We start from the raw sequence: 17,582 nt of genomic DNA on the forward strand, positions 1-17,582 counted from the left end.
AAAAAACAACGTTAATTTAAAAGATAAATATAAGATGATAGACGCAGTTTCATTTTTCATCACAGCCTTGCTTCGTGTTATCTATTAAATAGAAACGAAGTTGTAGTTGTATAGATAAAAATATATCCAAGTTCGTTACATTCGTTTTTTAAAGTTTATTACATATATCTATATTAAACATTGATCTTCCGGAAGACTCGAGATCTCATTCAGTGAGTAAGAAGCAAGAAAGCACAAGTAAAGTAACAGTAAAGCGATGGCAAACTTTTCCCGTTTCCTTTCCAAGTTCGCGCACGTTAAAACCTGCGTGCAATCGTAAAGCGAAAAGCTCGAGATTTCCTGACTTCGTTCAGAACAATATGTACATCCATCGACACACTTATATATATATACACAGACACACACACACATGTAGAACATGGCTCGCCCTTTCTATTTCGAAATAAACGCACCACCGGTTGCCGCATAGTCTTGGACACAGTCTGCCCATTGTATTCGAATAACGAAGTAAACCCATTTGCAATGCAAACATTACGATCTTCGAATAAAATTTGCGTACAGCAACCGGTCAACTTTTCCGTCGCGTTTACAGTCGTTTATCGAGATGTTCGTATTATCTTTTAAGTCTCGTTAACGCAATAACAATTTTACAATTCACTTCAATGGACATAATAAATGCCATTTTTCTCTTTCTTTTTCTTTGTTTTAATTCTTTTCGTTTCTTCCATTTCATTTTCAAGCTTGATATACCGTTCAATATTCGAATGAGAATAATTATAGGAAATCCATAAGTAAACAGTGGCTGATTAATAATTATCTTAAATAAAACAATAAACCTGTTGATTATATTGTTGTATCGAACATTTGCGTAGCTCTCCGATGATGATTCTGTTTCAGGGAAGAAGAAATCAATCGTGCAAATATTTCGACTAAATATCGAATATTCAATTCACGGTAATAAAATTCACGCTTGCACCGAAACATCCCTTTTGGAATTGATTGACAGTCAATTATATTATTATTCATCTGGTACGTTGTTTTTTCATTGGTTAAATGTCAACGTCTGCATTCTACGACAGGCGATCATTTTTATTTTATTTCTACCAAAATCTTGGTATCTTTATTTTTAGTTCCAAACGTTTCATTTTCTACGATCTATCGTAAATAAAATATATCTTAAATGAAATTCTATGAAATTCTTTTAAAGTTTATTAACTGTATTTAAAAAAAAAATATATATATATATATATCTTTATTTCTTTTTTGGAAAGGAAAGAAGCATAATAAAATTGATTTGAAGATTTCGTTGACGTTTCGAATATCGTTTTCTTTGGAGAACGATAGAAAAAAAGGGAAAAAGAAAAAAAAGAAAAAATAGGAAACAAGAAAGAAATTTCATTCGAACGATACGTGACATAGGAGAAATGGAAACGAAAGGAAAGGAGGAGGTATGTACATAGTAAATAGCGAATGTAGACTGCAAACTACGAACTGTACGATGCAACGACAAAGTTCGTAAGACTTTGAAAGATTTCAGACAGGGTAACGATACTGCTTTTCGGCTTGAAACTACTACTACTACTACCAGTGAATAGTATTCGCTTTTTCCTTTCGAATTTCTAGATGGCATAGCGTCGATATTTATACTATAGCAAATCTCGTAAGTACGAACGCGGTGGAGAGTGAAACGTGATCAGACAACATTACGTGAGAGACGTCTTCAAATCAAAAATGCCATGAAGAAAAATAGAGCGAAATAAAATTAAATGAAATATTTTTTCAATTCTTAAAAACGAAAAGATCTTCTCATTCTATCACTTTTCATTCTTTCGCCTAACATATTTGTTTTATGAATAGATTCTATCAAATAATATAATAATAGGAGTCTCATTAATACCTGATGTATGAAACACCAAGTATAGCCGGCATTAAAATGCAAGATACAATGGAAGAACAATACGAGTGGGATTTAATTAGCAAGATGGTTATGCCAAAATACAATTTGGTACGAATTTTTCCTTTTTTTTTTTTGTTTATTTTTTCCTCCGTTTTTATTAGCGATGCGGAACACAAGCCTGCAGCATTTCCTAACCGCTAAAGTGAAATATTTTATTTATGTGTTTAAGGCAATTCCATTTCTCGCGATACTCTGACGTAGCACGTTCGTAACAGTATTGAATCGTGAACGAATTTCTTTAGTTTTCTATTACTATTTCTTTTTATTCTATTTTCTTCGAGAATAATGAAAAAGTAGTATTTGGTATTCAGACGAAATAATCGAAAACGTATGTGTGTCGAACGATACCTAGAGAGTATGTTTTTAATATCATTTTTCAATAAATATCTCTTTCTCTCTTTCTCTTTCTCTCTCTCTCTCTCTCTCTCTCTCTCTCTCTCTCTCACTCGATTCAGACGTTGAAATAGTTGCTTATTTCGTAAAATCATGTTAACAGCACGGAAATCTTTAAACACATGGCGTATTTGAAAAAATTTTCAAATTTTCTTTTAAATGCATAGAGTGAAGATAGGATATACTCATCTTTTGTTATCTCCAACGCTATTTTTAGCGTACCTTTGAGAAGTAAAACACGCGACGCACATACACAGAGAATAGCGATATCTCTTGGCCGGTACCACATTGCGGTATCTCTCTTCCTTTATGGTGACGCTCATATTGAATATCAAGCGAGGGTGTCCCTCGCAAAAAGAGCGTAAGTCTCTTCCAATGCTCGCTTTGAGATCCGAAAAAGTTTACCATCTTCATTAGCATTCATGACGAGCTCAGGTATATATGTAGCACCGTATACATATACTTATAAATGTCTCTGTATATGTAGGTTTCATGTTTATTCACGACATCTTTAATAATAACCTGAATTAATTAATATGTGTATTGGACGTTCAGTAAACATAGCTTTAATTAGAAACGAAACTAGGCCTTTGTTGAACACGTCGATTAGTAAATACGAATTGTAATACATTATTGTCGCAAATAAAAAAAAAACAAAAAAACAAAAGAAAAGAAAAATAAGGAAAAGATATAGATTTTAATGGAAATAATGAATTTTCTACTAATTACATTACTCATTGAACGAGAAAGAACAGATGAGACGTCTGACAAACATTAACGAGATGAAGAGTGCAGATGCTTTAACCGGTGACCTTGAAACGATGATAACGAAGCAGTTCGTTCGTAGACGTTAGTATGCTCATTAAAGTACTCGCTAAGGAGACGTTTTAAAGAGACATTTACACAAGTAGGACGACGCTTCTATGACGCACAAGTACCGTGTGACTTAATTACCGATAAAGAGTAGTCGAGAGTGAGATGGGCCAGAGGAATGTGAGGAAGTATATGGCAGTGAGTTATAAAAAAGTCGAGTGGCAGAGAATCGAAAAGAGAGAAGGTCAGTTAGATTCTTTCTTTCGTCTCAAGGAAAATCTTGATGAGTGTCCTTTGTCGAAGAGAAGGATAGAGAAGACCAAGCGACGTCATTTGGGGATTCGACTCGAGGGAATCCTTCTGATCGATTCTCTCCTGCTACTGTGTTCTCCAGTACTCTTCTTTCCTCCTCCTCCTCCTCCATCTCCATCTCTTCTTCTTCTTCTTCTTTTTCTTCTTCTTCTTCTTCTTCTTCTTCTTCTTCTTCTCCAACTTCTATTACTTCTTTTTCTTCTTTAGGTGGCCAAACTAAGCGGCTACACGTTGTCACTTTTCGCGATAACGTTGGCAAGGTCTACGTTCTACCAAAAAGCTTTCTTTCACAGAGGATTGCAGTACCTGAAGAATAAATCCCAGCTTGCGATAATGCTCGAGTCGTAATCGACATATCGTTTCCAACAAAGTTGCTGTGGTTTTTCATTGGAAACGTTAGATTCAGGTTATCGGTACCTCGATCGATCTCTCTCTCTCTCTCTCTCTCTCTTTCTCTCTCTCTTCTCTGTCTCTGATGCCAATATCGAAATTCACGTATAGGATTCCCTGAAAAGAATGTCGATCTTTTTCTTCTTTATTTAAACTAAGATTACAAGAATGCTTAGAAATCTGAGGATTCGTTAAATTCTTCGATTAAACCTCAAAAAAGGAATTCAATGATTGAGTGATTCGAAAACACTTAGAATTTTCGATACTCAATGATCAAGTAGATACTGACTTATTTTATCGGGGATCATTGGAATTTCTGAAATCGATTTAGTATTCGGGACCTTGCTGAAAGCATCGACCATCGTTCGATATTCAGAATATCAAACTCACTTAAAGGGATTTCGAAGCGACCATCGAAAAGTTTCGACGACGGACTCGACGTCGGACATTGGATTTCATGGAATGGAAAATATAGAAGTTAATAAGAGAAGAGAGGACTTTGGTCATCGTCAAGAAGAATGGAATTAGGGTTATTAGATTGTGGGTTATTTTAAGCTTGAGATTGACAAGTTATTACTATCTATCACTAACTATTAGATTACAATGAATGAAAGGAACATCGAGTTCGACGTTTCGCGTGTTCACTCAGAAAATGTATTCTGCGTGCGAGCATCAAATGAAGGAATCGTTAGTCAAACGTGTCCATTCGTATAATGGAGGTCTATAGTAAAATTTACGCGAACTAAATCGATGGAAGAATCAAGACACACGCTATTATTACACTTTGTTACCGGAACTAGGTAATTCGAGCATGGAAGAGTTACGGTAGAACGTTTAACGAATATAAATGAGAAAGGAAATATAGATTTAAGATTTATCAGAATTTTATTACAGTTATCACTATGTCCAATTTCTTAAAGAGATCTTCGAAGTGTTCTATGAAAGAAAAAAAAAACAAAAAGAAAACTGAAATATTAGTATCGTGATTGTTTGTTTATTTATTTACTACGTTTTACTTCGACATACTTTGATTATTTGTAAATAAAATGAGCACTCGTTGGATAATTACGTTATATGCGATACAATCTTCGGTAGGATCAAGATTTGTAAACATGAAAAATTATTTATGAGTCAGTTTTGTTCGAAACGTTGAGAGTGTCCTATCTCGAAGGCTTCCATCATATCCACTTTAAAAATATACTCAGTCTTTTTAAAACATTTAAAAATTTTTCAAACATTTAAATGTTTTCTTTTTTGTCCAAATGTATATTTTTTTATTATCACCATGCATGATAGAAATAATACGGATAATAGCATCTGTGAAAATTTCATGTAACGTAAAATTATATTTATATTTTTATAATATTTATTTATATTATGTATATTGTATATTATAGATAGCATTAGTATATTGTAATTGCGACAAACATCGCTTCGATTGATATCAATATGTACAAATAGCACTTAACGCATAAATTCGTATTAATCAAACATCGTACTCATGAAAATTCAAACTTGTAAATACATGCTTGCTCCTCTACAGAATAATACGTAGGCAGCATTGATTGGCATACGTTTCCTCTCTCGTCGTAGTATCATACGTTTTATTTCGACGTTTGCCGCTATCTTTGTGCTACGAACGAAACATTTTTATTTGACGTTCGCGAATGGAAACGTAAAATATCCGATATATCCGCTCGACTTGCTACAGACACGCGTGCTTACGTGCTCGGTCGACTACGAACACAGAGAGGAGGACACAGAGAAAAAGACAGAAATATGGAGATTCATCGATGTGGAAGATTGACGTTTTGCGGATTCCGGTTTTATGATAATTCTACATCAATGCCAAACAGAAAAAAGAAGTCATTTTCCGTTTCTCAACGAGTGGACACGAATTTGTATACGCGAACTCTATAAAAATTTCTCCTTTTTTCGAGAGAGACAGAGAGAGAGAGAGAGAGAGAGAGAGAGAGAGAGAGAGAGAGGAAAGGAGAGAGGAAACGAACGTAATTTTTTTTCTCTTCCTTTTTTGTTTGTTATATAACTATGAAGCAGTAACGGTCAGGAAGATAAAGTACTTCATGGAGACTTTCAAGTACCCTGAAAGATTCAAGTGGATGTTTTAGTACGAAAAAATAAAAAAAAAAGAAAGAAAATATATGGAAAAATAGTTTCGTTTGCATCTCCTTAAAGCTTGTCGTCAACGAAGAGTAAAAATTTTTATAATTTCATATCGAAACTCAACAAATTTGACAGAGTTATAACTACTTGAAGCAGTAAAAATGTTCTTTAAAAAATTAAGTTACAGCTAGTTTCTAAGTAAAGATCGATAAAAAAGACTTGTGTCGTTATTAAAAATAATTGGCCAATAATCAAATAACTATTTTATAAGAAATAATAAAATTATTACATTTTATCGATTTTCTAAGTCAAAATATCAAATAGAATATATTTAATTAACTTAATACTTGTCTTTTATTTTCGAGCATGAAGATTAAATTGCAACTTTTTCTCCTTTTTTTCTCTTCCTTTTCTTTTTCTTTTTTTTTTTTTTTTTTTTGAAGAGAAGGAAACCTATAAATTTACAAATAGAATGATCAGTTACGAAAAGGTTTAGATTTATCAAAAACTCCAATAAAGAGACAGAGAGGAAAAAGGAGGAAATAGGTGAACAGGTTCAATGATCGTAACGTGCATTTTGTTGAACGTGCCTGGAGCACTGATTCTTTTAGGAAGGTAGTCGGAGAGCAATTTTGAGGAGGGAAGGGAGAGGCGACAAACGAAACGTCTCCTCTCACGATCCTAGTTCGATCTTATGGAGGCATGTAATATTAATGGTCTATTTGTAAATCGATTCCGACAGAAAATAATATCTTCTTGCTTATTTATGACAATCACTTTTATTGGTGCTCAGTCAAATGTACGTAAGTATATATATACACGAGCATATATTTTCTTTTTCATTTTTTCTCGTATTCACGTATAATAAATAGACATTTATTTTTTATTTTCAAAATATTGTTCGATATAATATTTCTAAGGTGAAACACTAATCTTTTCGTGTTCAATCTTAAACGTGTCTCTTTTATTATATGATATCTTTGAAATTAAGTATCGAAAAAATGTCAAATATTGATGATCATTATTTTTGAGCTTATCGACAAGGAGAAAAAAAAGAAAGAAAAAAAAACAGTCATTAAGTCGCCGTTCTATATTCAAAAGATTGTGCAGAAGAGTACTCGGCCATGAAAGGTACCTTGTTAAAAGTAACCACCTTATTAGAGGCTCTTCGAAGTCACCTTTGGGAGGCTTTAAAAATTTTTAATCATTACTACCACCACATCGTTTTATAAGTATATCAAAACTAACGTGGATGAAGGTACGATCGTGACTACACCCACGACCTCGGTATATCCTGGTCGAATGAAAAAGTACGGATCACTGCTGATAAAGTTGGATTAATCGTCGTAATGGTTAAGCTCGCCGTTACTATCCATAGCTACTCGTTTCTGAGAGATTGGAATAATTAAAACTGCATCTTAAGAGTAGAAGTTCGTCGAAGATCGAGGCGATCGCGTTGCGAAGGGTTGCCATGAATTTCAAAGGATTGAAATCTTTGAAATTAAAAAGAAAAAGAAAGATAGAACATCTATCGTCTGCTTTATTATAGAGCTAAAAAAAAAAGAAAAAAGAAGAAAGAAAAGGAAAAATCATAAAGAACATCGCTCTTATCTTAGCGACTCAGATATCGTAAATAAAAGTTCGAATTAATATTCTATTAGAATCTTCTCGAGCATATCGCGAAATTTGAAATATTACAAAGGAGAGATAGAAAACTTATCTACGCCTGAGAAGTTGATAAATTAACGTTGGATGTAACATGGCATCGTAGAAGGTATTTCAATCGAAAACGAAATGAAATATTCACCGTTGCCTCCGTGCTTGGTGAAACGAAGAAGAATCCGATCTGTTGGCACCATCTGCTGTTATTTTCTTTGATTCTGTCTTTACTTTAATGATGGTGCAAACATCGATATCGAACGAGTTTTACTAACTACTATTACAATTATTATTATGAATGTTATTAGAGACTTCGATATCAGAAATAGTTAGTATTTCTGATAGATTGGCTCATCGAATATCGAAATAAAAAGAAAGAAAAATCATGAATATTCTGATTGCTCGAAGATTGATACGATTTTTCGAACAAATTGATAATCTTTCAAATTCTCCTTAGGGACGTCTGATCAATCGTTAGAGCACTCTTGTCAATGACGAAAGACATTTAAAAAAAAAAACAAATCTTATTCGATTGAATGGCAATTAAACTTCGTTACTTTATTTTTATTCTTTTTTTTTTTTGTTATTTTTAATTTATTACTTTTATTTTATTTCATTATTATTGACAAGTATTATATTAATCAACGATAAAAGTTTTTAATTTTCGCATTCGCGTTTCTCTTTCCTAGATAAACTAAGAGCACGTTTTCCAATTAAATTAAACATCATTTAAAAAACATTAGAATTCGTATTTCACCGATGAATCAGGAAAAGAGAAGAAAGTAATGTGGAATACGTGAGATTCTTTAAGCTAGAGAGTTAAAAGAAGGAAAGGAAAAGTGAGATTAGAAGTGAAATCGTAGAGGAAATTCGAGAATTTCCTTGGACCCTTCCGATCAAATCTTTCTGCTTTCGTACCTGTTGGAAAAAGAGTCTTTTGTTCCCTTTTAGTTTATACAGCTGAAAGTGGTTTTAATTTATACTGGTGTGGTCAGTTCGAGAAAGAGAAAGAGAGAAAAAGAGAAGAAAAAAAGATAAGAGAAAATGAGAATGAAAAAAGAAAAAGAAAAAGAAAAAAAAACAAGAAAAAGAAAGAGTTGAAAAGAGAGGAAAAAAAACAGAGAGATGTTGTACGTGGGTCCTGGGATATTAAAAAGAATCAGCCTGAGGTTAGCTAGAAACGTAGCAGCATTCACTAAAGGCGAGTGAGGCTTGTAAGAGGAAGGGATAGTTCGAGTTGGTACCACTTCGTAACCCACCGAATTTATCGTCGAGATCAACGGGTACACATCGACCGCAACGTGTGAGCCATTTTTACTCGACGTTCTTCTTCGAACGAACTCTCGAGGCACTGGAAAAGAATGTCGGTATTAGCGAACGAACTGGAACTATACTTTGAGACTCGATCTTATGTCATTTTTCTTTGTACTATAACCAATGGCGTTGGTTCGAAACGTTCGATTGATCTATTTATACGGCATACGTATATTTTTCATTTAATATTTTTTTTTCTCATTTTTTTTTTCTTTTTTTTTTTATAGAAACACATAAATATATAATTCAAAAATATGTTTCTTCAAACATATGTGTTGGTGTTTTTATTGAAATATTTTATACTTTAAAAGAATGTATGTGCTTTAACTTTATTCAATTTCTGCATCCCATGTAAGGCAACTTCTCGATTATCTTTCTTTCCCTCTTTCATCGCTTAGTCTCTCATTATTCGAGATCGAAATCCTTTCAAAAGTATCCTCTTAAATTTATCGTTCGGAAATGCAACGCGAAATAACATGATGGGGTGATAAAAGCGGTCTCCTCGATAGAATTTCTTCGCCTTATTCTTTTTTTACTTCACCGTTATCTTTTCTCTCTATCTCTCTCCCTCTCTCTCTCTTTCTTCCTCTCCCTCTTTGTCTCTGTTCTTACTTTGGTGTTCTCACGGTTTTTACCTCCAGAAAAGGTCATTTTGTTATCCGAAAAATAGATTACTATTTTTATCGTGAAATGTAATAGATTTTTAATATGTGCGTTCTATGCAATATGAATGATAAATGATTGATAAATATTGATTTTTAAATAATACAAAAGTTCAATCAGTTTCTCTCTCTAGAAACATTTCGTTCCAGATTTGTAGTAGAAATCGATTACATATTTATGGTGATTTGTAAATTCTTTAGTCTCATGGGATAGAACGAGAGACTTGGGAATTCAGCTGAAAGGAATAAGAAAGATATCGTATTGCTTAGAATACAATGTATACATATGTATATGTAAGATAATATTTTTAAATTTTTACATTGTTGAAGGGAAAGGAAAGAGAAAAAGTTAGAACGAAAAAAGTACACTGGCAATGCATTTCACGCTGGAGGACAGTAGCGATTAAGAGATAGCGAGATTTCTCGATATATCTGCATAATCCAGGAGGCAAGTTAGCCACCGATATTTTTGCGTAGGACATTTTGTTCAACGACGGAATATTTTTACGTGACAGTAGCGACTACGTGCTCGTGCATAGCTTCGTTATTCAGGAAAATAAAAGCTATGAAATATGAAGAGAAAGAGAAAGAGAGGGAGAGAGAGAGAGAGAGAGAGAGAAAGAGAGAAAGAGAAAGGAACATTTTATTCGCTAAAAAGTTCGCATCCATTTCATTCTTTCTCTCTCACAACAAAAAAAAAAAAAAGGATAGAAAAAAAATACAAAAAGAAATATTTATGGTCGGCCATTGGATTTGTTTATTTTTATACAATATATTTATATTTGTAAACTTTCGACAAGATATATCGTTCGTAAAGAAAATTCAAGAATCTCCTCTTGACATTTTTTTCAAAGAAGGTATCATTTGAAACATTGTTTCTGGGAAAATGTTAAATCGAAAGGTTACTTCCAAATCGTTAACTCTCGACATTCCATGAAATTTTCTCATTTGGAAGATCTTCTCTTTTTCTTTCTTTTTTGTTAGTCGTATTCTTCGAACGATCGAAGTTTGATTTGATGTATAACATCTAAATGCATACATAGGCCCAAAGCCATTTACCTTTTTCATACATGAAAGTAAAAGAAAGAAAGGATAAAAATAGATGAGAGAGCCAACTCGTATCGGTAACTCGGATAGAGAGAGAGAGAGAGAGAGAGAGAGAGAGAGAGAGAGAGAGAAAGAGAGGGAGATAAGTTCGTGTCAATGGAAGCTCAAGAAGTTCTTGCTCCTAAGCGCATTAATGTAAATTAGTTGGAAGATTGCGATGTTCTTCTAATCAGTCGAAAATCTATTGAACACTATGTAATCCACAGGTAGAATCATTTGGAAGAGGGTCTATGAGAAATACGAAAATGCCCCTTACTTGGTGCTAATTCGTATCATTTTAGCAGAATACCTAGTTAATTCGTTTTATCATTTCTCTATAGTCCAACGTTGATTTCGTTAACGTTTCGATCGCATCTTTGGGCTCCATCAAGTACCTACCTACCACGAAACGCAATAATTGTAGATTCAGCTTACCTATAGAAACGCCTAACTCGAACGTATGCGAGCTAACCGCAAATGCTCGATTCGCATCTACGAAATTACGGAACCTGTTCTCTGTCTTTCAGTGCAAATATAGGCGAATCCGATTCCTGGTTGGATATACACGACCTCGAAAATTCGTCGGTAACGGACCACGACGAGGTTGCTCGTCGCGAACATGAGAAATTATATATCCTATTAAAAATTAGATCGAGTATTTAGAACGTAAATGTTAGCGTTGAATTTATTTATCTCTTCCTTCATTAAGATTTTCATCGAATGAAACTTGTGTTATTCGTTCAAAGATTGATATTAGCGAACGAATATAATATTAAAATAATTTTCTAATTTTAATAATCTTTTATTTCAATGCACGAAAAGTAATTTTAATATCTACATTCAATGAGTATTCTTTTAATCCTTCCTTCAGTTCAATGACTCATCTACGTTTATTAAATCAGCGTTCAATTTTATTCAAAGTCAATGTGATTATAATCTTTTTTCTTTCCTTTTTTTTTTTTTTGATATTTCTACGTACTTACATATTCTTTACTTTTTACTATATTTATAACACTAATATTCATCTATCGATTTTCATCATATTCAAATTAACCTTTTGATCAGTTTTTCAATGTCCAACGTTTAATTGTGGTTGGAACTGAGAAATACATCGTAGAAGAACATATTGACGAACATGACGAGTACAAAATTAGCTTTCAAGTTAGTACCCGGTTTTCGAGCGTCGATCCTTTGTAAACGAGTCGAGTTTCTAATCGTGATCAACGACTATTTCACTTCCATCACTATCACGCTTTCTCGAGATTAACGAGACGTTGAGCGAGAAGAAAAACGGCTTTATCCTCCGTAGCGTGTGAATAAACGTACGCTTAAGAAACTTATCTACAATGATACGAAACTTTTTAGATAACGTGTAATTAAAGTCACGTTAAGTAAAAGATACCTAACGTTATATTTTCACGCTGTTGAGTGCCATTTGAACGTTTATCGTTTGCTTGAAATTTTAAACAAGAATCTTTCGTAAAACTTGCACCATCTGAATAAGAATATTTGCTCGTTATTAAATTGCCTAAATAATGAATTAGTTAGTAATAAGGGAATAAATTAATAACATTTTTTTCAAATTCTCTTGCAAATAATTCGCTTGCAGATCCGAGCGTAAGTTAACGCTCTAATGCGTCCGAAATTAATGACTAATTATGAAATTAACGTGGCCATTAGTCATGTTATATCATGGAAGTTAGTAACTGGTTCTATCGTTTATAACTGTTACATAAGTTGAGTAGTAGTAAGCGTATATATCATGCGAATAAGTAGAATGTTATTATATAACTATTGACCGATCGAAAATGTTTTCTTTTCTTTATAGAATCGTTACAAATTTTATTATTTTTTTGAAAATTGTTGAATGATATTCAGCGAAAGATTTTAAAAGGTTTAAACAAATTACAATGAGTAAACGAGCTGGAGAACCAATTGCTATTAAACCAAATGGAGATTACGCGAATCCGTTAATGTAATAGGAACGAGCGAAATAATAAAGCCGCGGTAGAAGGAATTTGCTAGAATATGCAAATCACATCAAATGGATCATGCGTATGTAACATGAAAGATACCTATGCAAGGACCAAGTACCATTACCATTGGCTTAAAGAAACAAAACGAACTTTTTTCATATCGTAATCGTATGATGATTATATCCATAATATTTCATTAATTCATCTTTTTTTTTTTTTAATTTTCTTTGTATTTTTTTATTCCCATAATCCTTTTGACTCTTGTTAATTAATGAACCGTACCCTTGTTAATTAATAATATAAATATATATATATATATATGATAAAATATCAATCCTCGAATTTCTTATTAAAAAATTGATTTTTCTTTAAAATCGCAATCAAATTTTTTCATATGATTTTTAATGCTGTACTTTCTTTCCATTAAAAAATATCTTTCTTATGAAGATTTTTTTTAAACGATAGAAAAATTTGATCTTGCTTTGAAAGATTTTATTCCTTTCTTTTTTCTTTTTTTGAATAATGTAATTTTACGACAGACGTATTATCAGACAGCCTTTATTTCTTATCGAAAATGCACGAAGCATCACAGGATGAAATCGTATCAATCGTTTTACCGTTCTGTTTCTCCAACACTCGGTTGCACACAAAGTTCTCTTTTTCCCTCTCTCCCTCTCTCTCTCTCTCTCTCCTCTTTTCTCCCCTCTCTCGCTCTTTCTATTTCTCTTTCTCTTTTTATACCTCTTTCCCTCTTTCCCTCTTTCTCTCTCTTTCTCTTACAAACGCATGCGTACGAGCAAACGATGAAAAAATGCATCGCAAGTTGCTTTTGCTTTTTTTTGCATTTTTTTTTCCCTGACCAGACGGCTGACCTGCACGGAAATCTCACATTCGATTTCAAACGGTTTTCCTGGCATTTTCTCGCAATTTTTAACGGAATACGCGAAAGAATAAAGGAGTTAGAAAGAAGGATTGTAAAATAAATAACAGGACCATCATGTTCATTCTCGCGTATATTGAATGTTAGTGAAAAGATACGTACATACATTCTTTTATTGAAATATGTAAAAAAAAATATTATTTTATTTACGGTACTATGTAATAGTCGCCGCGACAATATTCACGATAATTACGTTAGTTCTTTCAGTTGAATTATCGAAATTTTCCGGATGGTAGATATTTAAAGACAAGGCATTTGTAAAATTGAATGAATGAATCGATTGAATGAATCGAGTGTAATGATTTGTTATTGCGATCGATTTTATGTCAAATCTTTATTTCTTTTTTTTTTCATTATTTATTTATGTAATTATTTTTTTTTTATCAAATTCACAAACGTACATCGTAATTAGTAGGAATGAGAATTTTAATTTAACGAGTTAACTTTAATTATGCTGTGACCGACATTTTAACATTTTATTTTTATTCAAAAACGAAAGAAGATATTTTGGATAGTTCATCAGTTTGTTAACAAAATTTTATCATGATCGATCGTTGTATTAATTTAATCGAATAATTTCGTCGTAAAGATTTAAAGATCAAAAAGGATATATCGAAAAAGAGATACGGATAACTGTTGGTATTCGATATGGTTTACATTAATGGCGAGGATTGATTACGAGGTGCGAAAGATGGCGGAGATGAGATGAATTCCGTATCCCTTTCATAGCGATACATCATATCCACATTCTGGATGGTCTGAGTGGATATAATCAATCCGCATTACCGCACAGATTCGCTTTAATAATGTCTCACGGTCGATTCGATGAGACCTTTCCGTATATATCCTTTGTTCAAAGCATTCGATCATCTATGTATTATCGAGACATCGAATTATTCAATAATTTCGAAATACGAGCGAAATTTCGATCTAATATTTAAAGTATTAAAAAATGAATTGAAGTTTCAATAAGTCATAATTGTTATACAGATTTATTACAATCATTAATTATTAATTATTAACTATAATAAAGTTACTTATTTCGTGCTCATGTTATTTTGTTTGATATTAAATGTCACTTTTTTAACTAAAATCAAATCATTTCGGTTATACAAATAATGACCTATCCTAACGATAAACACGCGAATCGAATAAGCTGTGTTTGTCGTTGATATCAAGTAGTACGAGTCGATGATACTGCCGGGCAATGCTATTGACGGTCATCTACAGGGAACTAACATCGCGTCGATCGTTCCTAATCGTGTATGCCTGCGATGGATGAATCGAATGGACGTGGCTTACGGCATCCGTTCCAGGGGTATCGTCTACAAGCGAGCACAGGATAAGACGGATTGTGTAAAGCATTATTCGACAGGGCACGTAGAATCAATTATCGCTACGATCGTTCGTTATTCAAGACGTACGAGCATGCCGTTGATTTTCACAGTGTGTTGGTATCGTACCTGCACTAAGGTAAATGGTAATCGTATTTGATTTGTCTTTGAGGAAAGACAAACGTGCAAGAAACATATCATTAATCTGTTAATGATATGTATCTCGCTGAAATTTTCGATCGATGAATGCGAAAAAATTTTGTTTTGATTTAAAATAAAATAGTGCGAATTGAGATAGGAAACGTTGAATAAAATCATTCAATCGTAAAGACAAATGTGTGTGGGTATATGTTTGTATATATATATATATTTATTTATATATATATACACATATATATATATATATGTGTGCAGTAAAATTATATATGCTTTATACGGTTAGTAAGCAAGCAATAAGTTTTATATTCTCTTAAAACATGTCTACAACTAAAATATCTCGATACGTCGCGTTATACGAAAAGGAGTACACATTATAAATTATTAAATGTTCAAAGCTCAGCGTAACGTACAAGTTGAAGCATTAGCTAACTGTACCTACTTAACAATGAGTCCTACGTTTCAATCTTCATACTTGATGAGTCAGGAGAAATCTTTCTCTCTTGTTAACATCATCTCACATTTTGTGGATTTATTAAATACGATTGCTGCTTTGAAATCATATCATAGATCGAAAATTGCATTTATGACATTTAAAAAAAAAATTTCATTTGTATTGTTCAATAAGTAGATATATATGTTACATGATTTAGATTTTTGATATTTCTCGACATACCCATGCATGCAATTTATCAGCAACCTTTGAAAAAATATTTTTAAAGAATTTGATAAAAAAAAAAGAAAAATAAAGAAAAAGAGAAAGAGAGAGAAGTAGAATAGAGTAAGAAAGAAAGCGAAGGGAGAGAAAAGAAAAGAAAAAGATACATTCTCAGGTCGGCAACCTCGAGTTGGCGTAGTTTTGCGAGGGGCGTTGGAGCTTTGTTAAAGGGACAATTAGCATTATGCATACTGCAAGCAGGTGCGGCAGCAGCTTAGCACGATAGTATTGCTACCGTCGACGTTACGAAAACGTCGAAAAGTCTCTCGTCACTCGGTTGCTCCTCCATAGAATGTGGTTACAATTTATATTCCTTCGTGTCCGTTTAAGCCATCCGATTCTCCATTCTCATTTTAAGTTCTTCTGGCTTCGGAATTCGTTCGATGGAAGACCGAATCGTGAGCGAGGATAATTCGATTGATTGTAATGGACGTAATTTTCTGATTCGTTTTTTTTTTTGTGTCAACCAAAGTCAGTCTGATTATTCTCTCATTCTTCTTTATCATCCTATCTTTATAATTTCATTAATTCATCGATCGATTTTATATTATATTTTATAAGTGATCCATTTCATAATAATTTGAAAACGATTAATTATGGGGAAAATCCAATCTAATTTAATTCTCAAAGATTGTATTTTATCGTATCTTTAAATATATATAGCTTATTATTAATACAATGAAATATCATTTCCCCTTTTACCGATTTCTCTTTTTCTCTTTTATTCCCTCTAATTGTGAATTTTTGAGTGGACCCTCGAAAAGCTTCTATCTTCAAAGTTTTCACCAGCTAGCTTTGTGATAATAACGATGTTGTTACGAGCGACACGATTTCAGTTGAGCACCATGTACAAATTGACACCGAATCATTGGTCCGAATTTAACGCCCACCCGTCGTCATATCCGTCCGATTCGCGTTTATAATTCTGATAATTCGTACTTTAATAGTAGCCACGAGTATGGAGCACTCTGCGATATCAGCCTGTTCTCGTTTCATTTCGATATTCGTTTTCACGCTTGACGAAATAAAGCACATCGGAGATGGGTGTTTCCAAAAGGTACAATGCGGTTATAGCTCGTTGAAAGTTGACCGACGCATAATGGAAGATCGCGATTTTGTATTTCCTGAATTACAATGAGTTATGCAATTAATTGATTCAGTTTTTCATAAGTGCTTACATTATTTACGTATATATTTGTATCACCGTCGATTAAATTTTCATTTATACGTATTCATATATAATGTACATCTATGTATTACTATGCATATATATATATATATATATATATATATATATATATATATTATTTTAAAGCAATAACTGCATATATGGGAAATATTTTTAACGAAACTCAGTAACGAGATTAGAAATCTTTCGGTGTATCAACATCGTTAATTATAATTATTACTTTTTTTTTTAATTTGCTTCTCCTTTTAATATTTCCCCTATCTCTTTCATTTAGGTATCTAGATAATTTGTTAACTATGACAGGTCGTCTACCCACGATTTTATTTATTCAAATTTTCATACTTTCCTTTCGATATACTATAACCGATGTCGACTAGCAATAGTAAAAGTCGACGTATCACACTTACAAATTAAGTGCGTTCTCATTAGTCGCGTCGTAGCAGCCACGAGCAATGTATATCACGGCCGACGATGAAAAGGTGAATAATTTTACAAACGCTTTCAAAAACACTCGTCAAGTGTAAATCCGAAAGATTCGAGAGTGTTGAGGGGGAGGGGG

General features: G+C 32.9%; 1 protein-coding gene across 2 annotated transcripts in view; it reads right to left on the reverse strand.

Moving 5' to 3' along the window:
* LOC118446479 (zwei Ig domain protein zig-8) overlaps positions 1-17,582 on the reverse strand; it is a 43,122-nt gene that overhangs the window by 24,514 nt on the left and 1,026 nt on the right. The gene's annotated exons all lie outside the window — the stretch shown is intronic.

The sequence above is a fragment of the Vespa mandarinia genome, chromosome 9 (assembly GCF_050613455.1).
Source record: "Vespa mandarinia isolate Hongniang chromosome 9, ASM5061345v1, whole genome shotgun sequence".
Classification (NCBI taxonomy): domain Eukaryota; kingdom Metazoa; phylum Arthropoda; class Insecta; order Hymenoptera; family Vespidae; genus Vespa; species Vespa mandarinia.